This window comes from Uloborus diversus, chromosome 3 (assembly GCF_026930045.1).
Source record: "Uloborus diversus isolate 005 chromosome 3, Udiv.v.3.1, whole genome shotgun sequence".
In the NCBI taxonomy this organism is placed as follows: Eukaryota; Metazoa; Arthropoda; class Arachnida; order Araneae; family Uloboridae; genus Uloborus; species Uloborus diversus.
In genome coordinates this window covers 14129446-14157012 of record NC_072733.1, presented here as the reverse complement: position 1 = coordinate 14157012, position 27567 = coordinate 14129446, and the positions used below count along the sequence as shown (strand labels likewise).

At 32.8% G+C, this 27567-nt stretch overlaps 1 protein-coding gene across 1 annotated transcript in view; it reads right to left on the bottom strand.

Annotated features, from left to right (window-relative positions):
* Window positions 1–27567, bottom strand: part of LOC129218033 (gamma-aminobutyric acid receptor subunit beta-like) — a 539475-nt gene that overhangs the window by 166422 nt on the left and 345486 nt on the right. The window lies entirely within an intron of this gene.

The following is a 27567-nucleotide window of genomic DNA, read 5'->3' as shown; positions in this document are numbered from 1 at the left end:
CTGGTTGATTTTTCCTGAGTATTCAAGCAATAATTCAAGAAATAACGTGATTTTTATATGGACAATGTATTTAACTACTGAAATAGTACGGTTGGAAGTTTTTTGGCTGAAGAAGAAAGTAAACTTTGAAACAGACTATCAACCCGTTTTGCAAGCAATCACATTGAGGATAACGTCACTTTTGCACCATCCGTTCACCATTTCATTCACATTGCATAACAGGTTTTACTGTTGTAATGCACGACGTAAATTTAAGCGAATTTGAGTCAATTTCTTCCTTTTTCATCTCGTTGTGTTTGATGTCCAAGATAATTTTTGCTTAAGATTCCTCAAAGAACTCAAATCTCAGTGAGTCAAAAGAAAAAAAAAAAAAACCGAAAACTTTAATTAGAAGAACGCTCAACTCGCAACATTTTAAATCAAAATAGTTTGTAGAAAAAAAAAAAACATTTATTACCAAATGATTGTTTTAAAACTCGGGTTAGCAGTATTTCAAGATGTCTCAGTACCCGCCACTAATAAAATCACTGGATTATAAAATCAGCCGCTTTTTTAAATCAAATCTGGAAGAACAGAATCATTGAAATATCAAAACATGTTAAAACCATCTTTTAATAAAATCACTATCGCCGTTTTATAAAATCAAACTTTTGGACATCATACGTAAAAAATTGTTAAAGCGCCACCAAGAAGTGAAGGAATCGGTTTCAGAAGATGAGAATATTTCAGAGTCAAATTTGCCTCTTCATTTTGAATAGATGTCAGAAAAGCGCTTGATAATGTACGATGCACTTTAGAACAAAGAGGAAAATATAATGTTGAACGTAACAAAACACTGTGTAAACTCTCAAACGATATTGAATCTTGGCTCTCCCAATTCTGTTAAGTAAACATCAATACACCTACATTTTAAGATCCTTGTGTAAATAATTATAAAAAAAAAGTATCTAATGCTTAGTTAAAATGATAACTGTATTTTGAAATACTTAAAACAGAAATAAATGAAGTAATTCAATTCATTTTTAGAGTATTTCAACTTCAAAACCTTTCATTTTTTTGAATGCCGGTTAATAAAATCAGCCGCTTTATAAAATCAAATGTCCACAGAACGATTGTGATTTTAATAAGTGGCGTGCACTGTACCACGATCTTTATGCATTACTGCCGGAAGTAGCAAAACGTTTTTTCCTACATAGGAAGGAAAACTACTTAGTACAGTATTAGAAAATTACTAATCCATTTAAAACCTTCTCAAAATCACAATTTTTAACGTCTTTAATTCACTCAGCAGATGTAATTTGAAGAGGGACGTTTTCATTGCATTTGAATGAACTATGCAAATTAAGATTACACATATTGAATTATTTCACCCTTGATTGGGAATCGGCTCTTCGCATTTTGCTCATATAAAAGTCCTTAAAAATTATACTCCAAGATGAAAGCGAAAATATTTTTAAAAGCAGTTATACTCGACTTTGTTTATTACTCATAATATTAATACAATTGTTCTGTCATTAGTGATGTATGAGGCATCAACTATTGTTGGTGAAATTTTTCCTTGTTTGTATTTTACCCTGATAAATTGGTTTGTTTTCCACAAATTCATACAACTCGTACTGATGTTTCTTAAATACAGCGAAAGGAAATTTATTTTGCATTCATTCAGTGCTTCGGAACATTTTCATCCTTCATTATTGCACTGTAAAAAACTGCAGTACTATTAGAAAATATCTAGTAAATCGGACATCTAACGAGTTTTCTAGCAACGTTCTTCTTCAGTAGCAGAGACAATTTCACTTAAAAAGAAGCTGTATCATTTCTGGAAAAGTTTATAGTGTCCCAATTTTCTCAAAATTTTTTCAGTAAACAAGCTGTTTTAATTTTTTACTTTGAATCAAATCATTTTGAACTATTCCTCTATTTGAAGATATAGTACTACACCTTCAGCCGAAAATAAAAAAAAAGCTAAATTGGCATGAATAATTAAATTAGCCAATTAAATTCTGAGTGTTTGGAGGTAAAATTAAGATCACAAAATACAACGTCAAAAATACTTTTAAATTCAATTTTACTCGTATCTAATATTACTTATTTAACCTTGATAAAATTTAATTGACTCTAAAGCGATGCATTATGTATCAACATTTTCGGCATGAAAATATTAAAAACATTTCAAAGTAATTTGAAATAAGCCTAACAGAATACATCACAAATTTCGAAAACACCTTGTGCAATGTGCATTGTCCTACAGAACGCACTGGGAATTGATTTGAATGCATTCAACGGCTCGAAAAATTCCCATTCTTCAGTATTGGATCAGAAGATTCTAATCTATTCTTCTTGATGAAGACAAAAACCCATCCTTTTTTGGTCCAAAATCAGATAGACGAATGTGACAAGGCAGATAAAATACGCCAATAAAACGCAACCGTCTCAAGTGAGAGCTACAAAAAACGAAAGAAATTTATGGCCCAGAAGCGGCTGAAGTTTCGTTAATATTCGGATGAAATACAATGCATCAACGTACACTTATCATAAAAAAGCAGAAAAGTTCCTTTTACTGCTGGAAATGGACGGTCACGGATTCCAGTTGGTATACGGCTTAAGCAAAGTGCAATCGATTATGGCTTATATATACTTGCATTATAAAAGTACCAGAAAGTTTTAGAGCATGACATCAGCAAAGAATATTTTTACGGTAGCTACCTTCGATTTTAATGCTCAAATGCTTGCAACTTTGTTCCAATATGCATCAGATTCTTACTTTGAGTGGTACTTATTGCGGACAGATTTTTATTCGAAAAGGCATTTTTCTATAAAAAATGGTCGAACTTATACGTAACGGATAAGTAGTATTGCAGTTTTGAATTACGTATTCGTAATTTACAGACGCATTTGCGCTCACTGCAAGACAGCACATGCTCACAATATTTCATTTCAAATTTCATATAAATTCTATTTTTTTTGTTTTGTTTTTGTACACTAAATTTCAATTGAAATTAAATTCAAGCTTCTGTTTACTCAACAATAGCAAAGAGGACATAGTATTATTTTAACTTGCTTTTCACTAATACTTTTATCTTCAGTAAGAAATCTATGACATTTTGCTATGAACGTTATCTTATAAAACTAAATGCGACTCAAACATTTCGAAATAAAGATGGCACAGTATTTTCACTAGAAATATTTCTTCAGAAAACGACTTGAAATGTTAATCACTGATAACTCTTGGAGAATGGAACTGAATTTTTTTTATAGAAAATATCTTGGAGGAAACTCTGTGACCGTATGCGGTATGGTTAAAATATCTCTACCGGCAGCAAAATAGTCAGCAATTCTTTCCTTTTTCGTACCATATATTTATTTCTCTACAGGTAGAGTCATTATGACCATGCCAGCACATGGCCACTGGTTGCAAATACTATTGTTACAAATTCGAGCCATTCATTATGAGAACAGTACGATTTTGGCACAAACATTCTTCAACATCCGGCTAAAAAGGCTTAAGGAATAAAAACATAATCTAATGGAATGACAATTACATCCCAAATAAAATCCAGAATCTTTACCAGATGTCTAGAAAAGTTGCGCTGTTCGTTTATGGAAAAAATGAAATATAGAAGACAGTCCCTTATTTGTACTAGTGGGTTTTGAAATTAGCTAGTTGCAAAGCATTGACTGATATAGAGCAATGGTTCTCAACTGGTGGTACGCGTATCACCGGTTGAGTAGATTAATGTATAAAAATTATACTGAAAGTGCCAAAACTCAATTTTGAAAAAAAAAAAAAACAATTACTAATTTCACGCGATTTTATATTCAAAAAAAAAAAAAAAGTATTGTAATACTTGGTTAATTATTTCCTGGACTGTGTGTGTGTGTGTGTGTATGGTAAAACATAGTAAAATGGTTTTCGATTTATAATTCTTTTTCTTTCTTGTTAAAGTGAAATTAATTAAATTATCGCGTTCTTTGTGAAAAAAGGATATTTAATTCATATGAAGTTTGATTGCTAACTTATACACTAGAAGACATTCCAAAACGTTCCTGAAAAATGAAAGCTTTTGTGACTAATTTCTGCTCGTAACATTTCAGACCAGCTAACCTTTCACCAGTCAGTAACTTTTCGGAAATGAACATGGAATCTGTCTGAAGTTAAAGTCCTTCTCAGTCAAAGCTAGCCACGTTTTTGTACTAAATCAGGAACCTTAAAAGAAGACTTACACATGTTTATAATTATAGCTTGGCACCATCTTGATTTACTAGGAAAGCTCATTAAGCATGATTGCATTCATGGCCAAAGCTAAGATAGAATTACAGGTGAGTACCACACATCTTACTTGACTGCAATCCTTGCGAAGCTACGCAATCCAGAGACTTATACTTAGCTCCCCTTGGGAGCTTAGTCAATCTGGAAGAGCAGTAATTAGCTGAAGGCGAAACGCTTAATAAAAACACTTACCATATATTGACTGATAGCTAAAAGTATTTTCCACAGCAGTGAAAAATCAGCATTGATACAATCTGAAGCAATTCAGAAACACGTTTCTGCAAAGTTACTTGATTTTAAGAGGAAACTTGGGGAAACCCGTGAAATCCGAGAACGTTGCCTAGATGTAACCTGTAACGTTTCGGAACTTTCTTACGGTGTAGAGTTGAAAGTTCCACAATGAAAAATTTTGGATAAATGTGTTTTTTTGAGGATATATGAGGAAGTGAGAAGCAAAGGAATGAAAGTGGACATTTTCAAGTATCGAGCAAACGCGTTTAAAGATAAGGTCCTAAGTAGGCTTTCATTGAAAAGTTTTTCCAAATCACGCTGTACAACAGCACCCACCAGGACTACAAGTACTATCTCTTGCCCCAAGACAGAAGAAATGTTCACCTACCATTTATACTAGTTATCACCAAATTTTTACTTTTGCCACTTATATCCCTTTGCCTCTCAGTGCCTCATATGGAGAAATCAGGTTTCGTGGTACTTCCTAAAGTTTGCTTTCAGCTGTTGTTTGTAGCTGCACTGAGGAACTCAAACCATAATACTTCATATTCAAGCAAGACTATCAAATATGGTTCCTCGTTAGATAAATTAAAAATAATTATAGAGATTCGGGTATAGTTTGGGCCTTCTTCTTAATAGTTGCCCCATTTAATCGATTTGCAAATTGCCTGATAAGGTATCATGAGTGGAATAACCATGGAAATGTACGAACTAGAGAAAATTTCCTTGCTTTCACACAGAAGGTGTTAAATGAAATTAATAATTAATTATTCTTACCTTCGGTATTTCAGTTTCATGAATATTAATGACACATCATCTGAATAGATAAGAGAAGGCCTCAGTAAGAAAAGATGATTTCTGAGCCTGCTTGATAAATGAAGCGTTCTATCGCTATTGATTCCTAATCTCCCTTTTTAGATTTTCTACTTAAATGCATTTAATGAATTTTTAGATAAATAAGCCATACGGAGAGATCGTGAATTCAATGCAGTAATAAAATTGAACAAAAATCTCACAAACTGTTACTGCTTAATGTAAACGTCATTTGCTTTTGATGCGTTTCCATTCCCAGTTTTTTTTGCTTTTGTGTTATTTAAAATAGCATTTGCATAGGATGCTATGTGTTGATATATGAGTAGGAGAGATTCTCTCAAAAATAATTCAACTGTATTAACACGCTTTAACTGCCACTTCAGTCATCAGTGACTGTCAAACTTTAAAATCAGGCGGGTTTGTCTGTGTCTGTCCCACACATTATAAAATTAGGTACGAAACTTAAAAAAAAAATATAATTTGAATTTTGACATCTTGAATTCAAATTATGTTTTTCGCAATCACGAGTGTGTGTGCGTGTATGTTTGTGTGTGTGGAGGGTATGTGTGTCTGTGTGTAGGGGTATGTGTGTGGGTAGGCATGTGTGTTTGTGTCTGTGTGCTGATATGAGTAGGTGTGTAGTTGTGTGTAGGTGTGTATGTGTAGGTGTCTGTGTGTATGCATGTGTGTGTATGTGTTTGAATGTGTGTATGTGTTTGTGTGTGTGTGCGTGTAGGTGTGCATTTATGCGCATGTGTGTGTGTAGGAATGGACGCAACCTGGAGAAGGTTGTTGCTATAGGAGCAGCATTGTGAGGAGCCGGTCGACGGTGATGCTGCAGAAGGTGGCGGGGGGAAAATAAAATCATAGGAATTCCAAAAACAGTCAAGTGAGAACAATAAGCACTCGTGATTGCTCGAAAAAAAAAACATTGTTATTAGTTTTAAGATCGTATTATCAATGTCTTAAATAGCATTTATTAAAAATTTTAATTGGTAATTGAAACAGTTTAAAAAACAAAAGGTTGTCTTTCAATACCTTCACAGCACGCGTATGTTCTGACTGGAATTTCCTCATAAACGTACGTGGTAGCTAACATGTTAATGATGGCTGCAATTAAACAATCAACTGTAATAGCCTTTAATTATTAGCAATAGTAATTGCACCTAATCCTTGAATAACGTATGAGGTAACTTGCCCAATTTGGTCTTTTAGAGAGTACTAGACATTAAAACTGAAGCTCGATTTTTCTGCCTATTAATGACCAATTAGATGAACAATGAAGGTGCTATTAAATCAACCTTTAACTTGTACATAGCAGCTACAAGAGTGATAGAAAATAAAACGTTTTTATTTTTACCAATTGATGCATATGCGCTTTGTTCAGCATGGTATTCTTCAAGACTTTAATTAATCCTTAATAATTGTTCTTCTACGAAAATAAACATTTTTTCTCAATTAGTAAATTATTTTCTCAATATTTTTAAAAAATGTTTCCTGATATTTGACTGAAACTCATTTGTTGTTTTTACTGTTAAATCCTAACTGAATATTCATTTTTCTTTTACGTGTTTCTTGTAGATGACCAGTCGAAAATTCAAAAACAACACCTCTTACAAGATAAACTTTTAACGAGAAGATTTGAGTAAATTTTTGTGAAACGAACTCGTTTGCATCGTGGCAGAACTGTTGAGTTCCAACTGAAAACCAAAACTTAATCTCATTATTAAAGTATTTTTCTGCTTTTACTTTTTAGATTATTTACGAATATTGTACTTTAACTATCATCTCAAAAGATAGAAAAATATTAGTTATGGGACATAATAATGAAGTGATATTTCTGTGAAAATGCTATTTTTATATTTTACACTTATTGAAATTCTAGTAATTCGAAATTATCTTCTTTACTTTTATTTTGGTAATAACTAGTAAAAACGTTCAAATACAATGTCTGAAAACATTTTTCGCACATTAACTTTGTTTGAGGTAAAAATAACGTTATAAGAGAGGAGGGGGACTAGTATTCAGCATTTGCATAGCCCCCTATCGATCCAGCCAACCTTATACTGGGCACAACAATAGAACCAAAATTATGGAATGCGTTCAATTTCGTGTTAGTGTTACTACTAGATACACTGTAAAAAAATTCCGAAACGTTACTGGTTATTTCCGTGGAACGTCTCGGGATTTCACACGTTTTCACCTATTTCCCCGTAAAAACAAGTATCATCGCAAAAAAGTTTCCTGAATCGCTACAAGTTGCACTCGTGCCGACTTTTCACTGTTGTGGAAAATATTTTTAGCAACCAGTTTAAAGATTGAATGAGCGTGTTTATTAAGTGTATCGGCCTAAGGCTGCTTACGGCCGGTCCAGATTGACTAAGCTCCCAATGAGAGCGAAAATATCAATGGATAGCTACAGCTTTGCAAGGCAAGGAATTGCAGGCAAGAGATACGCTTGGCGCCTTCTTGGTAAATTAGGAAGGTTCTAAATCAGTTACACTAAACCTACTTAATTTTTTTAAAAGTTCTAGAGACATGACTGGCTTTAACAGGGCAGATTTCTTACGTCTTCATAAAGTTTCAAGGTTAATTTCAGAAAGGTTACTGACTTTTAACGGAAAGCGTTCCTGGGTTTTCCAAGATATGTTACTGGAAGAAATTGGACATATCAGCTGCCCATTATTTTCCAGGAACGTTTCTGAATCGTTTTTACAGTGTAAAATTGATTAGATATCACTTTCTAAAACAGTAAAATCTCATTACAGCGAATACCAGTACAACGAATATCAGTTTCGTCAAATCCCGTTTTATTCGCAGTTACTTTTGAAATCCTTTACGGCAAAATTTCTGTTACAACGAACAAAATTTATGGGACCTTGAAGTTCGTTGCAAGAAGATTTATTTGTATTTGCCGTAATTTAGTTTTTGTAAAATAAAACTGATGCCAATGTTGCGTTAAATTCACACCTTTTTCTCCTGACGTATTGTAAACGCATAGTTATGCCGCATACCTATCAGCATCATCTTAGCAATGATATAATACCTTTCAAAGCAACTGGAAACTGAGAGGGAGTAGTATAGAACTTGCGTCAAATAAAAGAAACTTCTGATATTTATTTGTGTTATTTTTTCGCAGATTAATACGGCGAAAACAAAAAAGTATTAGTCTGGGTCTAATACTCATAAGTTGACTTCCAGTTAGGCTGAGGCTTTAATTATCCCATTTGTAAAGCTTAGGGTGCGAGGAAAGCCGTTTTGCGTTTCCAATAGCGATTATTGGTGATGTGCTGATCTAAGAATTGCTCTTTTAACCCAAATACTAGGGAACTCCTCCATGGTCCAGCTTCTTTTTGCCTGAGCCAGATTACGTTGGACATCATTTTGAGGAGCATTTATTTCGGTTTTTGCATCTGAAATCAGCAAAATGTCTACAAACTTTGCACAAATGGGAAGAAAGTAAAAAGTTAAATCATATTTGCAGTAAGTATAAAGAAGCGGAGAGTGTGCATGATGTTTTTTTTTTTTTTTTTTGAATTTAATTATTCGTTTAGCAAAAAAAATGTTTCTTTTTCTTGTTTGAAACTGACTTTATGTATAAATTAAATACTGTTTATAATTATATTGCAATCATATTTGCAATGTAAAGAAGCAGAGAGTGTACATGACGGTTTTCTTTTTAAATTTAATTATTCATTTACCTAAAAAAACTTTTTTTTTCTTGTTTGGAACTGACTGTTTATGTGTAGATTAAATAGCGTTCATACTTATCTGGAAATAATTGTTAAAAACTAGTTTCAAATTTCGAAGGAATTGTTGAAGCTCAAGCTTAACATTAATTTACACAAAAAAACTAACAAATCAGTTGTTAACCAATATAAAAACAGATTGTGAGAGAATTGCAGCAAAAGTGCGCTTTAGACGCACCAGTGCTTAAGGGGAATCCAAAAAGTAAAATTTCATTTTTTAGTGTAAAAGTAGCCATTTCCAAGAAAGACAGGGACTATCACTTAAAGGAAGATTATATTTTCAAATGCTCAAATTGTGTTTTAAATCCTTTTACAGTGATTTCAACTGTCAAAGAAATTAACTAAACTTGAAAAAGAATTAATTAAAGCATGTAACTTGTAAGGCATGACGAGCAGCAAAGAAATGATTCGCTAAAAAATTAAGAACCTTTGAAAATTTTTCAACAGTTACTTCTAATAGATAATAATTGCCAAAAAAGGGCAGGATCAAGACCAAAACCTTTCATTTAGAGAGGAAAAAAATAGCAATCGATAGGAAAATACTTAAATATTCGATCAACTGGACTAGAAGTATATACAAAAACCATTTGCAATTCTATTATAAGGTCGAGGATTGCAGTAAAGTTATAAAAAAAGCAACTTCAGTTTCTAATCAGACACAAAACGTATCGTTTAGAGTTAACACGGCAATTGATGACTTGGGAAGACAAATAGTAGTAATGATTTTTTTTGATGAAACGAATGAACATGGTTCCGATTTCTAGAAATATTACTGGTATGATCTGCAATGAGAAATATTTTTTTTTCTTTCAAAGAGTGATGTGGTTGGAGTATTTATTAGAGACAAGCTCTTGAGCAATCAGAATTGTTCTCTAGAAGGAATGTGTACGGATGTTGCCATACAGAACAAATATAATTTATTTGTTTCTCGAAAAGAATTTTCGAACATTTTCAAAACCACCTTAACTTTGCCATCTGCAACATGTCAAGCTAAATATACAAAATTTTACTGGCAGACCAACTCGCCTAACCACAAGTCTAGAAGGGCAAAACGTTGACTCTGGGCCATTAGTCTTAAACATTTAGAATGATTAGGTGTCATGAATAAATCATAGAAAAAAATAAATAGAAACAAGCACTAGAGAAATCAGAACTGTTCCCTGGAAGGGGTGGGTTTAATAATAACAATACGATTTTTCTTCTTGTGGGATGTTTGGTCATACTGTTCTTACGGGAATACATATTAACCTAATAGCATTTGATATATGGCGTAAAATCTATAGTTGGGAATGGGAAGGGGGACTGAAAACAATCTCCTCGCCGCACCCTACGCAACAAGCTCAACACTGGGGACATTTCTTCTTCATAGATACTGACTTCAGTCATTGAAGAGGAAGGGTTAAAAATTAAGACCCTACCAAATGATGATTTTGACAGTCAAAGACGAAGGATTTAAAGGGTCATTCCATAGTGATTAACGTAACACTCGCAGCTGATTTCCTTACTCTTTTTACTTACACCGGGAGTAAAAATAAATAATTTTTTTTGGTTTAATATGCAGATTTAAAATGTACAAGGTGACTATTTTTCATTTCTACCAAGAATTTGAAGCAAAATAAGCGCTGGCAGGTATTTTTTCACCAAGAAAGGCATCGTGACTAACGTAACATTTTTGCAACCCTGATAAACAATACTAATGTTACGAGGCAAGTTTTTCTGAAACTTACGCAGGCATTTAAAATTGGCCGATATATTTGTAAGAGGTAAACAGTCCGTTTAAAAATATATACTACAGATTTATTACAGATGCATCTTTTTTGGCCTTTAATGGTACTTTTACGAAAAACTGTGTGTGACTAACGTAACCATCGAATAACAAGCAATGAATGCGTATAAAAAAATTGTAATTAATCTCTTGCTCTCATATTACTTTTACACTTTTTAAGAACCTACTTTATGTTGCATTATGGTTCTTTCTTTAATTTTTTTTCTACATTAGTGTAAGAAATTGAATGGAAGGATTCAGTTCAATTAATTCAATTTAAATGTGTAAAAAATAAAGTAATAAACAAATAAAAAGCTGTTTTTACTAATGAATAACATCATTTTTGGGGAAATTAAATCCTAAATATCTCTCTTTTAAAAGTTAACTTTATACAAGTTGATAGTTTCACCAAATTCTAGCATTCTGCCGCTATACTAGTTATCGTCATAAGAAACTCCGTAGTACTTTTTAACAGCATATTATTTTTAAAGGTATCTATCTCACCACTTTAAAAAGTTTATTTCGACGAAAATTTCGATTTTTTTTTTAATGTCTGATTTAAAAAATATGACCTTTTTGTAAAATATTATTAAATATAAAAATATTTTCGTTATTATCCGTATAAAATATTTTCGCCCTTAAAATATTTTATACGCAAAGTAACTCCACCCAGTGGAAGCGATATTTTGCCACAGCATTCAGGATTCTTCGTCGAGAGATTTTTAGTGCCTTCCATCAAGGATTCCCTATTCTAAATGAAAATGTTGTCAAACCTCGATCAAAATATAAATATGTTCCTTAGGGTGGTTCAAAAAAATTTTTTTTTTCAGCTAGAGTCCAAGACACCACCTATTTTTTAAACACTTACTAATAATATTATAGTGTAAAAGTTTTAGCTTCTGACTCAAATTTTAAGACGGTGCTCAACGAGACCTTCATTTAACATTAGCCGTAGCATACACTGTAAAAACGATTCAGAAACGTTCCTGGAAAATAATAGGCAGCTGATGTGCCCAATTTAAACCAGTAACATATCGTACAAAAACCAGGATAAAAGTGAGTAATCTTCCTGAAATACTGGAAAATCTCCCCTGTTAAAGCCAGTCGTAAACCTTCTACAAAAATTGAATAGGTTTAATGTATTTGATTAGAACCTTCCTGGTTTACCAGGAAGGCTCCAGAAGCATTAGCGCAACCATGGCCAAAGCTACGCGAATAATTGCAAGCAAGAATCAAACATATTCCTTGCCTGCAATTCCCAGCCTCGCAAAGCTGCTACTATCCAGTGACTTATTTGCTCCCATTGGGAACTTAGTCAACCCAGACGGTCCGTAAGTAAACTATAGCCGATACACTTAATAAACACGCTCAGTCAACCTTTAAACTGGTAGCAAAAAACATTTTTCACACCAGTGAAAAGTCTGCATTCGTGCATATTTTAGCACTTCAAGAAACTTTTTTGCTAAGATACTTGATTTTGCGGGGAAATAGGTGAAAACCACTGAATTCCCGAAACGTTCCACGGAAATAACCAGTAACATTTCGGAATTTTTTTACAGTGTAGAAAATGCCATGAATTGAGAAATATTTAATTTCCCCAGCCTTTTTTTTTTGTAAATAATTGTTTTTTGCAATGGATATGCATATTTCTAGTGTATATTATAATATTTAGAATTTTTTTCAGTTCGATGTATTTTTAATCCTCCTCCCCATACTATTAACGTTTGGGGGAGGGGGTTGAGCCCTCTCTTTCAGTTGAAATAGGAAGCTAAAATTATTCCAGTATATTTTTAGCCACAAGTGTAAAAATGTTGAAGGGTGTTTCGGTATCTAGGAAAAACCTTTTTTTACATGTATTTTTGAACCACCCCAATGTTCCTATCATAAATTCAACTTGAATCCAGTACGTGATGATGTTACGTGATTTCTGTTAAAGAAAGCATTCTGTTCTTTCTGCAAGCGTTGATGTAAAATGGATTGGAGCTTTGTTTAGTTCAATATTTATTGAAAACATCGGATTAGTAAAACTGTAATACGAAAAGCTTCAGAAGGTAAAAAAACTGCTTGAGTATTGAAAAAAATAGCTTAAATATATGTTAAAATTTGTAACTTGAAAGTTAAAACTCCATAAAGCTAATGATCTAAGGCGACAAAACCAATCTTGCATAAAATACGTCTTTAGTGCATGATATATTTTCCGTTGAACATGTCCAAATCGTCCATTTTATGTACCTGTAGTGCAAATAGTCTCCAAATACAAAATACTATTTCGTTTTTTTTTATTTATTGTGCCTGCTGAAATGTTAATCAAATTAGTTAACATTGAACTGTTGTTTATGTTGCCACTCGTTGAGAAATTTAGAACAACTTCAAGAAGGTTAAGAATTATTTTTATGAAAAACAAATAGTTAGTTCTCTTCAATGAGTGTTCTAGAAGATGCGCAGTGTTAACCAATAAAGACACAATTAAGAAATTAAGATGCAATGGATGACTCACTCCGTCCCAATTTTGATTTATAATATTTTATTTGTTGCATTGAAAGATTTTTATGTATTTACATTTTTGCAGCTTACAGTTTTGGACATAAAAAGAAAAAAAGTCGAATAGCAATCGCTATTAACCCTTGAGACGGAATAAATATTTTTTTTTTCTGTTTTAAGAAACTTCCGTCCCTGAGACATGTAGCTTTATCGTTTGCATTTTCGCAGAGTGATTACCCAATTTTTTCGTTGTTTTTTTTTATTTTTAGGGTTTAAGGGGGGGGGGGGTCATTTAAACAAATAAAATATAACAGATAACTAGTTTTATTACAGTTTGACTTTGCGCTTGACATGTTCATGATGACTAAACCAACGCACACTGGCCCATCTGCACCAATTAACCCTAAATAATATCCGACTAAGTGACGGATCTTCTCTCTAGAGTTAAATTACTCTTTCATTAATATTGCATGAAAAGTAAAAAGAAAAGCGCGATTTTTAAAATATTAAGAAAACAGGAAAACCTAGGCGCACAACTCAAATTGTACCAACATAACTATTTTTTGATAAATTTGTTCGGATTGAGTCAAGAAACTTGAACTACAGTAGAGAAAACGTTTCTATTTGTATTTTGACATTATTCTCGGAAGTATTTAGGCTGTTTAAACTTTCACACCACCTACAGTTACTAACCCCAAATTATATCCGCCTAAGAGACGTATCTTCCGTTCGAAGGGTTAAATTACTCTGTCGATGCAATTTAGAAATGCTTCATGAACTCTTTCATTAACGTCGCATGAAAAATCAAAATATCATTATACTTAAAATACTAAAATAAAACGACTAATGCCTAGGCACACAACTCAAATAATACTAACATTAATTTGAAAATAATTTTTTCCATCCAAAAGGCAAGTTAAATTACCATAAGGGGATAAAAATTGCCATGAATTCACCTTTTCCGTTTTCCTTCACTTAGCCCGACGATTTTTGTTAAATCGGATAATATCGCATCTCTCTTCCTATTCTAAAGATCTGAAGCGAAGCTTGAGTCCCAAGATGGAAGCTTCTGCTCATTAGCTCCCTCATTAGTTGGATTCCTCTTTGAGAGATATTTTAAAGGACATATTTTCTTAATAATCTCTTTTCCCTTTGTTTTCTTGATCGATTTTCAACAACGCTCCACGAACTCTTTAAAGAGCTTTTTTCCCTTTCTCCTTTCAACTTTTCGAATTTTTAAATACACTTAAAGAGGTATTAGACTTTTTATTGGTAGACCTTTTGTTTCCAATGTGAGCATGTCAACCCATCAAAGATATTATTGATCTGTTTGTTAATTAACTATCGTTAAAGGTTCTGTCTCTGACGAGATTTTTTCCTTTTTGGTGCTTCATGTGTTTGATGATTTACTTTATCGATAATTTTTCAGGATTTAAAATCATTGATGGTTTCTTATTATGCCAGGTTATTCGGTAATAATGCATTGGAATTTTTCCAAAAAGCACACTATTTTTCTTTTTTATAAAGCTGTTAATAGTTATGGAGTAGTTGCTGTCAATTAGATATTTTTGAAACCTTAGATACGACGTAAAACCACAAAAAGTTATAGTTTTTCTTTTTAACAATAGTTGACGTATTTTATGAATTGTAATATCTTTTGATTTTAACTGGTAGTTACGGTTATCCAAATAAAGCTATCAATTTGTCGAATCAAATATTGAAGCTGGAAGTGATTGGTGATGTTGTAGTACGACCAACTGTAAATGTAAAATATGTCAAATTAGCATCAATATTTTTAAAATGAAGTTATTGCATTTTAAAATTAATTTACACTGTGCGGCAAAAAATACCATCAAAATGCTTCTGATAATATTTCTCGCTGATTATTTTGTAAAATGAACTACTAAATCCAAAACTGTCCAACGTTTTCCACCTACACGTCCTCTTTTTTGGAAATTCCACTACCCCCTCGTTTTTTTTGTTTTTTTTTTTTTTTTCAGTTTTCGACATTTTCATTAAAAATTATTCTTATTGGGAGGGGATGGGAGCATTATGTTAGTCATTAACACTCTTCTGAGCGGCTAAAGAGGTGCAAAGTACAAAATCATGTATATTTGAAGCAAGTTGGGAGACTCATATAGGTATTTCTCCCTTAAGTACTTCAAAAATGATCAAAACCTTCATATTAATATTTGATTTGTAGGAAAAATTGCGGGACATTTTTGCATTCAAAATTATGCTATATTGTCCAAATGCAATATGTGTTTTTATTACATAAGGAATATTGAATATTTCTAATTAGTGTCTTGATATGTGTTGAAATTTCGCCTGTAATGCTTCATTGAAAATGCTTTCCCATTTATTTGTAAAAAATTTTGTAAAAACAGTTCCCTACAAGTATGTGAAGGAAGGGCTCATACATGTAGAAAGAGATTAAGCTTCTGCACATTAAAAAACTTACTCATAAAGCAATTTTAAATTATTTATATACTAGTGGTACCAGCACGGCTTTGCCCGTAGTTGAAAATTAAAAGGTCATTTGGTTCGTTTGTATATTTACAAATAGTGGATGAAGAATTTCTCGCCAATTGCTATGTTCATTTGCTCGCCAATGTTACGGTTCCACGTTACGATAATTTCGTAATTTACTCTTCGACGTTGTGAAATTTTCTTGGCAAAATTTTCTTAAAATTGGAATTGAAAAAGAACAAAATCGAATTTTCGAAAAACGGCTTCGAGGTGCACACCCTCATGCTACAAACTAACTTTGTGCCGAACTTCATGAAAATCGGCCGAACGGTCTAGGAGCTGTGCGCGTCACAAAGATCCAGACAGAGAGACTTTCGGCTTTACTATTAGTAAAGAAAAGACAACTTTCAGAGAAAATGAGGTAAAAATAGTTAAAACATGAACACACATTGACAGAAAAATCAGATGGAGCACAGCGAGAAGGAACACCGATCATTTACCAAAATTCATAATATCAGTAGCAATATCGGCCAAAAAATACAATTGCGGTATTGGCTATTTTTTAAATGTGGTACTGGAGTATCGGTATTAATACCGGTATAAGTAGCTTTCAAAATGAGGAAAAAATATTCTTGTTCCGTTGCCATATTTCATATTTTTACGAAACGAATTAATGAATCATAAAAATATATATTAAAAAAAATACATAAAATAAAGGCACAATCTCTTATCAAAAATTAATAATAAGAGGCGTAACGTAATTTATGACGATTTAAACAAAGAAAATGAAGGTAAAAATGAATTTTCGCATTATTACAGAACTATAGGGGAGCATCATGCAGATCATTATGATGAAAGGGAGACAATGAGTAAATATCGTTGAATGATAATTTTGTTGTGCCATCTAATATCATAAGACGAAAACTTTTTTTCCTTCATATTTTGGAAATGTGATCGTAAGGAACATAATACATCTATTGGTAATGTCACAAAACCTCTAAAGTACAGTATTTTTGCGCAAAAATTTCCTGTTGTTGAAAATGCCCAAGTAAGTGGTTAATTTACATATTTCCATTTGTTGTACTAACGGAAAATATTTTCTTCGAATTCCAGTACAGTTCAGAAATAGAAAGAGAGTGAGAGAGATAGAGTGGTAGAGAGAGAGACAGAGGGAGAGAGAAAGAGCGAGAGAGAGACATAGTGAGAGAGAGGGAGAAATAGTGAGAGAGGGAGACAAAGTAAGAGAGAGAGAGAGAAGTTAAAAGATAATGTTGATATTGTGCAGAATAAATTATTCACTAAACAAATACAATTGCATTTATACTTGAAAAACCATTTAGTAAGATGCTAATGAGTCTAATCAAAAGTGAGTAAGCAAGAAAATGGAAGAAAGAAGAACATGCTTTTCAGAAACGTACGAAAATGTGATCCATATTAACTGACCAACGATGAAAATATCTTTTGGTATTTTATTCATTGATACTCGATTCATGGTTAAAAAGCCGGTCAGTTTAAATTTTGGTATCAAAGGAGTAATTTTGTTTCCGTCTCATCGTTAGAGAATTAAAAAAAAAAAAAAAAACGCATTTGAAACATTAGATATCTAATAAGTTATATTAAAATTACATAACTACAAGGTTATGTAATCTGCAAAGGTATCAGCTATTACCTTTGCAGAAACAGTTCAACGCAATTACATAACGGACCGAAATGCAAGTAATCGATACGCCGGTATCTCGGTATTGCAATCACTGATTGTCAAGTGTGAAGGAATTTTTTTTTATCTTAAGCTATTTTGTTAGTTATAGTAGGTTCTACAACGGACTCTTCACGCTTTTCAAAAATCAATCTAACGCTTAAATACAGTTAAATATCACTGCAAAAAATGCCAACACAATGAAATATCCGTTTTAGCAAAATACATTTTAGTCCCAGTTTAATTTCCATTACATGGATTGAACTACGTTACTACCGAAATTCTCAGTACAACGAAATAACTCTGCAGTGGTCCCTTGAAGCTCGTTGCAACGGAATTTCTCTGTATACTCGTCAATATTTCAATGTAACATTTCGAAATTTGCTTTAGCCAGAGGTAAAAATACTTTTATTCTGATTAATAAATTTTAAAAAAGGGTACATGAAGGAAAAAATACATAAATACAGAATAAAAATGGTCCAAAAAAAAGAGGGAAAATAAAGAAAAACAGCGCGTACACACGATGCAAAACTGCATTGCGCTTCACTTTATAAAAGTAAGAAAGAAGAAAATGAAATAAAAAAGAAATAAACTGCCTTGACCAGAGTTAGAGGGGTTAAACTTAATGGAACTGAAAAGGCTAACGCGCAATAAAGTACGTGACATATTTCCGGGAGAGAAACTACCGTAGAATGACCCTGATATTCCACCCCCTCACCTACATATCGTCTGTAAAGCACGTATCTGTAAGGAATGGATCTCAGAAGCAACCACGCAGGTCATTTGAAGAAAACATATGCTTCGCAAAACATACTCACAAAAGAGGAAACAGAAGAGCACGGCACAGTAGGATTACAAATTTTTCTATATTTCTTAGCAGTAGAAACGAGAAGCATTGAATCTTTTTACGTTTACGTTCCTGATTGTGTTAGAGGAAGAAAAATAGTTTCTGGGAGCTTGCGGAAAGAATGGTGTTGCTGAAAGATGAAATAACACCTTGAACGCTGAATAGAAAGGCGTATTAGCACATTGGAAGGAGCACTTTTTTCCGCAGTTGGAGTTAAAACAGTTCTAAGACTACACTCATAAAAGTAACACAACTTGAAGTAAATAGGGGTGGAAAATTCTGCATAGATTTTGCTCTGTTGGATCAAGCCAGGGAAAGACGGCCATCTTGTCCCACACGTGACAACTCACGCATTTGAATAAAACTTTTTATTTAAAAAGGTAGTGAACGACATTTCGTTGCTTAAGATATTAGAAGCGTATGTGAGATTTCTCGAACAAAAATTTTGTTCATTTCCTTTTAATATTTATTATTTTTTTGTGAAAGATAAAAAGCCTTCATGTGCGAGAAAAAATGATGACTTTTCCGTGGAGCGGCCCTACTGCATGATAAATTTATGTCTGGCAAAAGGTTCTGTAGGGTTATGAGCATGAATGAAATGATACAATTTTTAATCAATTTACCAATATATACTGAATAACATCATTTCCATCGTCACTTCTGAAATCTTGCCAGCATGATAAAAGTTTCCAAATATCGTTTTTGAAGACCAACTTCTGTTTGGAAGGGAAGTACTCAAATACTGTTTTCTGACATAATTCTTGAATTTGATATCATTTTCTTCCTTTATCATGACTTTTTGCTAGCGTGTAAAAAAAATTGCAAATCCCACGTTTTGAAGAATACTAATCCTTGGAGGCAAAAACCTCAAGTACTGTTTTCCTGTCTTTGTTTTTGATTTTTTTCCCGTCAACAATAGAAGGAGAAGAATTAGTGACAACCGAAGGGTGAAATCTCTTGGTAGTAGGAGAATACCAGACCACCAGAAAATTCTTTTGCCCCATCACCCTCCTCAGCTCTCACTTCTTCCAACTTTTACTTATTCATCAGTTATTTTTTTTTCGGAAACAAATTTAAAAAATGAGGACAAGGTTTAAACAACACTGTTTCGCCTCCAAAGATAAAGCGTTCTATAAAAAATGGGATGCTTGAATTGTCCTCACACTGGGAAGAAGCTTTAAGCAATGATGAAAATTATATCGTAAAACAAATATTGTTGCATAAATAAAAAAAAATCTACCATTTTCTTCCTCTTCATTAATAGATTGAACTTTCCAGTATATCAAATATATAAAAGGTGATTAATCACTAAAAATCTACTAAAGCTTTCGCTTCACCATTTTTTTTTCTAAACCGGGGATTTCCAACATCTAAGTAAGTATTTGAGGGCCGCTGATGCAACAAAGAATTCAGAGACGTACAGCACCATAACTGTAGTCCTATAATAAATACTTTTTCGGGAGTGAAGGTATTGGAGTATTATAATAAAAATAAATTACAAATAGGAAAAAAAAACATTACCAAAAGTATGCCAAGTGGTCAATGGAAGAACTGTTGTACCGGTCCAACCTCCAACTGAAACTTGAGTGGTTAACAGTAAACTACAGTTGACCACTCGAGCCAGTAATCAATTTGAAAGTATCTACTTATTTATTCTTGTTTTGTATATATTAATGCTCGATTGGTCAATTACTGGCTGGTGGTCAACCACTGGCGAATCAGCCCATACACACACACACACACACACACACACACACACATATATATATATATATATATATATATATATATATATATATATATATATATATATATATATATATATATATATATATATATATATATATATATATATATATATATATATATATATATATATATACCGCTTTAGCAAACTTTTTGAAGCTTTGAATCGATCAACTCTTAACCTTTTTGCATAAAGACATATTAACAACGTAAATAAACTCCATTGCAGGGCTGCAATATTTTTTTTTCTCTTACAAACCTAGAGCTAAAATTTACTGGAGTTATTTGTGAACCTCTTGAATGAGAAATACCCTAATGATGAAATCCATCAGCTCACTGTAAAAAAATTCCGAAACGTTACTGGTTATTTGCGTGGAACGTTTCGGGATTTCAGAGGTTTTCACCTATTTCCCCGCAAAATCAAGTATCTTCGCAAAAAAGTTTCCTGAACTGCTAAAAGATGCACGAATGCAGACATTTCACTGGTGTGAAAGATATTTTTTGCTATCAGTTTAAAGAATGGCTGAGCATGTTTATAAGGTGTATCGGCTTCAAATTGATCACGGCCGTCCAGATTGACTGAACTCCCAATGGGAGCAAATAAGTCACTGGATAGCTGCAGCCTTGCGAGGCAGGAATTGCAGGCAAGAAATATGGTTGGTTCTTGCTTGCAATTATTCACGCAGCTTTGGCCATGGTCGCGGTAATGCTTCTGGACCTTTCTTGGTAAACCAGGAAGGCTCTAATCAAATACATTAAACCTATTCAATTTTTGTAGAAGGTTCACGACTGGCTTTAACAGGGGATATTTCCCAGCATTTCAGAAAGGTTACTCACTTGTATCGGAAAACGTTCCTGGTTTTTGTAAGAAATGTTACTGGTTGAAATTGGGCATATCAGCTGCCTATTGTTTTCCAGGAACGTTTCTGAATCGTTTTTACAGTGCTATTCAGAATCAATTTTCAAATCAATGAGATATGGCTTCTGTAAGATGGAGGAATTCTATCTTTAGCAGTCTAGATTTTGATCGACGACATTGGAAGACGATGCGATAAATGCATTTGTTAGAAGTTGTTGAATTTGTCATTAATTTATTTCGCAATAGCAACATTAAATCTAAACGCCATTTTAGAAGGTCAGAAAACAGTTTCTGGCGGCAATTTATCAAAAGTCATCTCATGTTCTCAATCCCGTGTTGCGGAATGAATTTATTCGAGTTAAGCATTTTTTATAAAAATGAAATCTTTAAACTGTATTATATTTGGGCTTTTATTACATGGTGAAATCGCTTTCTTTCAGTGCCTACGAAAAGGATAAAATATTTGCATTGCGAACACGTAATGCTTAATATTATTTTGGAGATATGTGCGAATAAGGAAAAGAGGATTACATTGAAATATAATGTGATTTCTTGAATTACAATAAATCAAGTAAATGAATTTGCTAAAAAAAGGCATTCATTGAACTTCAAGCTCTTTGTGATTAACATGATATTCAAAACAAAGCAGAGGTTTAAAAATGTGTTCTTCCTCAAAATATCTATTTGAAATTTGACTGAACACTCTTGTTACAAATAAAATGTTTTTTTTTTGTGCAATGCCTAAAAATTTTTAAATCCAGTCAGATCATGCTTTATGGGGAACTTTCAATAAACTAAAAAATCGTTCTAATTACAGGCGTCCTTCGTATAACACGGTACTTCTACAACACGGTTTCGATACTACACGGTACCAAATTTGCGATTATTTTAACACGGTTTCGATATTACACGGTACTAAATTTGCGATTATTTTAACACGGTTTCGATATTACACGGTACCAAATTTGCGATTATTTTAACACGGTTTCTATATTACACGGTACCAAATTTGCGATTATTTTAACACGGTTTCGATATTACACGGTACCAAATTTGCGATTATTTTAACACGGTTTCTATATTACACGGTACCAAATTTGCGATTATTTTAACACGGTTTCGATATTACACGGTACAAAACTTTAATTCATAAGTACACGGGTTTGATGTAACACGAGTTTTAAGAGAAGGAATTTAATATTTGTTCAATACACTGTTAAAAAATGTATAATAACAACTGTAATAAATTTTTACTTTGTTTTTATGAAACTTTTAGGAAAGATTGTCTGTCTTGGGCTCAAAAGTTTGGTTTCCCCGTATAACACTAACTTTTAACTTTTAAATGCATGCATACTTGATTTTTCTCATCAGTGTTCTAAACGCAAAAAGGTGAATATTATTTCGTTTCTAATGCATTGTAAGAAAATAACATTAGGATTAAACATGAGCTAAATTTGGCAAACGATAAATAAAAATGTAGTCGAAACAAAATATGCAATAAAATAAATAAAGTAATTATATTTATTTTATTTTAAATTTTGTTTTGTTGTTGTTGCGCAGACGAACTTTATTGCTACAGAAAAGCTCAGTTTTTTTCTTCTAGAATGCTTTTTGTTCTTAGTACAGAAAGAAAAGCGGATAATATTTTTTCTTGTTGTGCATAACAGTTTTAATTTGAGGTATGAAAAATAATTAAGTTATATCGTTTATAACAACTCTTAATTTTAAATCAGTGGGTCTTTGTATGTTCTGGTTGCCATTTTTCGTTTGTATGTTCTATTGAGCCGAAATTTAAGCTATTATAAAATTTGCACCTTATGACTTGGTTTCGATATAACATGGTACACATCGACATGATTTATGATATGCGCATGATTAATTAGGTTAAAAAATGAGTAAAAAAAAACAATTTATAAAAAAGTCTCGTATAACATTACACGGAACGAATTAACCGTGTTATACGAGGAATACACCTGTATTTAATAGTCTTAAAGCAATTCCATATGTAGTAGCAGTTCGACTTCTTTTTTTTTTCACTCTTGGCTTTTGGTCTAACTTTTAACTGGGTTATATTATGTCCGAATTTTATTTATTTTTTTATTATAATTTACTTCTTCCGATGTGTTTTTTTTTTTTTTTTTTGAATTCGTATGGTTTTAAAATGTAAATTTAGCACCTTTGTTTCTTTCTGTCACTGTATATGTCAATTTCTTGCATGTATTGGTTAGGTTTATTAATACATTCTCAGTTCATTATCATATAAGATTTTTAAAATGTTCACCGGTTCACTGCACTCTTCATATCTTCTATTCCCTTAGACTCAGTTTATCAGAATTTCTTTCTCTCTCTCTCTTTGAGATGTTCCTTTTCAACAATGAAATTCACGCGCTGTTTTCTTTACCGTTGGAATGACTCTTGCTTGTTGATTTATCCCTTCCACCTAAGAGGTTTTGTTCTCAACATGTTTTGCGCTTCAATGGATTAGTTCAATTCATATCTTTATGATATTCATTGCTTATGTTTTTTATCCTCCATATTAAAAACAAATCTTTATTTTGTCGCCTCATTTCTTTTATCGACTATCTTTTTATTCATGACCTCATTTTTTTCATTGAAAAAGAGGTTGCTTGTTGTCCTGAAACTCATGTCTGCACCTTTTTTATTGCTGTTGTGAGACGTTTTTATTATATTTAAAATACAATTTTAGTTGATGAGAGCAGTGTCTGAATGGAAAGTGATGACGAAATTATATATAAAAAAAGTTTTTTAAAATACTAGATCTTTCCTATTGCATATACCATTAAAATGAAACATGTGACATAAATATTTCTTTTCTGATCTGCTACTTTTACGCAAGGAAAAAAAACCCTTAGGCCAATTAATTAAAAAATGCTCTCGATCTTGTTTAACTTAAAATATTTTTTTTTCTCGCCAGTGCATTACTTTTGAAACCTCCTGATCAAAAGCCCATGCGTTTCAGATATGCCGCTTGATTTTACAGCTATGCGTCTCCCAATTTATTTAGGTCAATTTAAAAGAGGAAGCTATTTTATTAAATAAGTAAATGCAAGATCGGTAATGTAAATGTTGGGGGTCCAGAAACCAATCTGAATTATCGGTCGTTAAGTACAACGTGGGTCCGCTTCTTACTGCACTGAACGAGTATTCCATATTTGTATCGGTTGTTCATGTATCACTGATGAGCCAAAAAAAAAGTGCATTAGGGCGCACGTAATACTTTCAGTTTAATTTTCTAATGGATTGCAAATATAAGCAGTTAATGGCAGCTGCTAAAGAAAGTGAAAGAGATCAAATATAATTGCGTAATTTCGTACCTTCACATAATAATAGACAGAAATTGGACACGTTTCATTGATTTTCAAAATTGATGAAAATCAAATCAGGCGGCTAGCTAAAAAGGTGGAAAAGATCCTTTCACAGCGCTGGCGCAGAGCGTTTTTAAATTATTACTTATCATTATTTTGATCGCGAAACCCTCTTCCGGAATAGTTTTTCGAGTTGGATTCTATTTTTTGAAATTCGCAATTTGTTAATAGAGATCCTTTGGAGAATACGCCAAGCTACATTTAATTTGCTATATGATAAAAGGTTTTTTGAACATTTAGCTCTTCGCTGAATTACTTTCCATTTAAAGCAAGCGAATGATAGTCTTTGCAAAAATCGAATTGACTTTATTGAAAAAATGACCGAGTGAATTTTATTGATACTTTCAGTTCTGCTTATTGATACTGAGCGCTCTCTTAGACACTTGAAGCTGATACTAAATTGTGATCATTATGCACAAATTCTGGCCTAACGATTTTAGTATTGAGATGACAAAAAATAAAAATAAAAATAAAAATAATAAAAAAATAAAATAAAATAAAAAAATCTAAGTCCTACGACCAAATATTTACTAAATTACATTAACTATTAAATGATAGTTTGTCTACCTTATTTATTTCGACAGCATGGACATATCTAATTGCGTAAAGTCTGGTGACAATATACGGTGGTCCCCTAAGAGCAAGGGCCGCACTCTCCCTAAATATCTCAAAAGCCCATAAGAGCAATATATCTCCCCCAAAAGTGAAAAATACCCCTCGAAACACCCCCCCCTTTAAAATTATGTCTTTTTTTTTGTTTTGAATATTGACTTGCACAATTAGGATGCACTGTATTTGCCCTCTAGAAATTCATTTCTAACAATATTTGTGAAAAATATTAAGGTTTAGCTACCGGGAAACTAGCTACTAAGTTTGAAAAAAGGTAAAAAATGGTCAATTTACAAAATGTTTTACGAAATAAAATGTTTAAAATTCTTGTTCTGATATCATCCAAATGCTTCCTTTTAACACTCTTTACACACGTCTTTGTGATTAAGTACATTTCTTTAAAGTTTTTAGTTCGCGAAGAAGCCGTACATTTTCGTGAAATTTACTAAAATTCGATTTTTTCAGCTTTTCTTGTACATTGCAGTATTTCATCAGAAAAAGTCCCGCAATATTTATTTCTCAATAAAATTGCACTATGCATAATTTTCCTGCTGAAACTGATGACTGGTTAATTGAAACCACTGTCTTTGATTGGTCCACCAGACCGGTACACCAGAAGAAAAATCTGCAACTGCAAAACCGGCAAAGGGATTGTGCAATTGGATTGTATGACTGGTTAAAGGACAGAGGTATAGATATTAGCCTTCAACTAATCGGCAGTGATAGAATTAATGATATGTCCGGCTGGAAGGGTGACATGCTGCATTTTGTTGTAAAACTTCTCAATCGCAGACTTTTTAGATCTTTCTGCTGGCTTCATATCAATGAGCTGGCATTACGCCATACAGTCGAAAAGTTTGACGGACCAAGTTCTTCAGAAAAGGGCTGGAATGGTACTATTGGTAAACTATTTTCTCAAGTTGAAGTTCTTGAGAAAAAAACTAAATTTGAGCCAATTCCGTTTTTGGAGTCCTTTGTTAAAATCAAAGAAAATGTCGTTAACCAAATGAGCACTGACAGCCAAGTAGCATGGAAATATCTTCATGCAATTGAAAAAGGCGAGCTGGAACCAGAAGTAGCAGCTTTTAAACGTGGCCAACTTTCCCACAGTAAATGGCTTACATGTGCCACGAGGTGCTTGCTGCTCTGAGTAAACACAATCCTGGAAATGAAGATACGGAAATCTTGAAGCCCCTCGCAACATGGGTAGCACAGTTTACTTCCCAATGTTTTACGAAATAAAGCTCAAACATGAGATCAAGTATGGACCCTCACATTTAATAAAGTTATTTAGACTTTGTCAGAAGCAAAATGAGAGAATTAATGAAGCTTTTAAACCCTACTAAAAAAAGGATCCTGGTGAGCTTATCCAGAAAATCTGCTCATTGCTCTTCTCTGCTCTCATGACACAAAAGAAAGAGCTTTTGCAGTTGACAAATTAATTATGGTAGTAAATGAGGAAGGATGTACATCAGTACTGTCTTTTAGAGTTCCACAGCCGATAAATCTTGAGGCTTGCAAACTTACTGAATTGATCGACTAGGACGCAGAGATCCTCGCTGAACCAATTTTCACAGCAAATTTATCATTGGAACAGCTTAAAGCATTGAATGCTCTCCCACTGGATCTTCCTCCATATTTAATACACATTCAAAGTTACATTAGAGACTAACGCTGTAAAATCAGTGTGTGGTTGGGCCAAGAGAGATGGACACACTAGTTATTTTTAAACATTAAAAAACATATCGCTTACACAACACGTACATACATATTTAATTAATGATATTCTCTTGTTTGAAAATCTAGAAGAATTAATGCAATTTCTAGAGATTGCTCGCACTGGAAATTTCGATTTTGAAGATTAGTTACTCTGTATAACCAGCCATGAAAGTGGGGAAATTATAATTCCATATTCTAGAACTTAATTTAGTTTGAGAATTATTCAAAAGAACGTAAACCATTGAAATGGTAAACCGTTCATTGTTTGACAAACCTAATATCTAAAAGACTTTTACCACATACTAATAGCCGATAAAGATAGTGCACTACAATTTTCCGTCAAATCTTCCGTATATCCTAACACCAATTGTTTGAACTGGATTTGAAAATTTCCTATTCTAGAATTCTATGTTCAAGTTAATTAATTCATGTTGTTTTTGCAAGTTAACTTTTTCTAATACATTAACTTTTTTGTGCCAATAAATTCTGTACAATGTATAAAACTGTCGATGACGTGGTGGTCAGGGCTTGTTTTTCTTGGCACGCGCGTGTAACCTTAACAAAATCTTTTAAGCAGTTTTTAAAAAATATTGTTCTTGTTTTAACCTTGCACTGTTTCTTGCCCTTAACTCATGTTAAGTTAAAGTATGTTGAAGTGAGGATTGGATATTGGTTAAATGTCCCGTACCTGCAACTTTGAGTTAAACATGCTTAGTTTTACGACCAATATCATTTTTGGAAGCAAGAAATAATCTCTCAATCATATCTCTATCAGATCAATAATATTTTTATTTGTGTTTGTCCCTCTGTTTTTTGTTTCAAACAGACACGTCACATTCAAGGAAAGAAAAAACATCTCAGAATCTAGTGAAATAATCTTATTACTGCGCAAAATAATAGTGGCTTGGACAATGAATAGAGCGACAA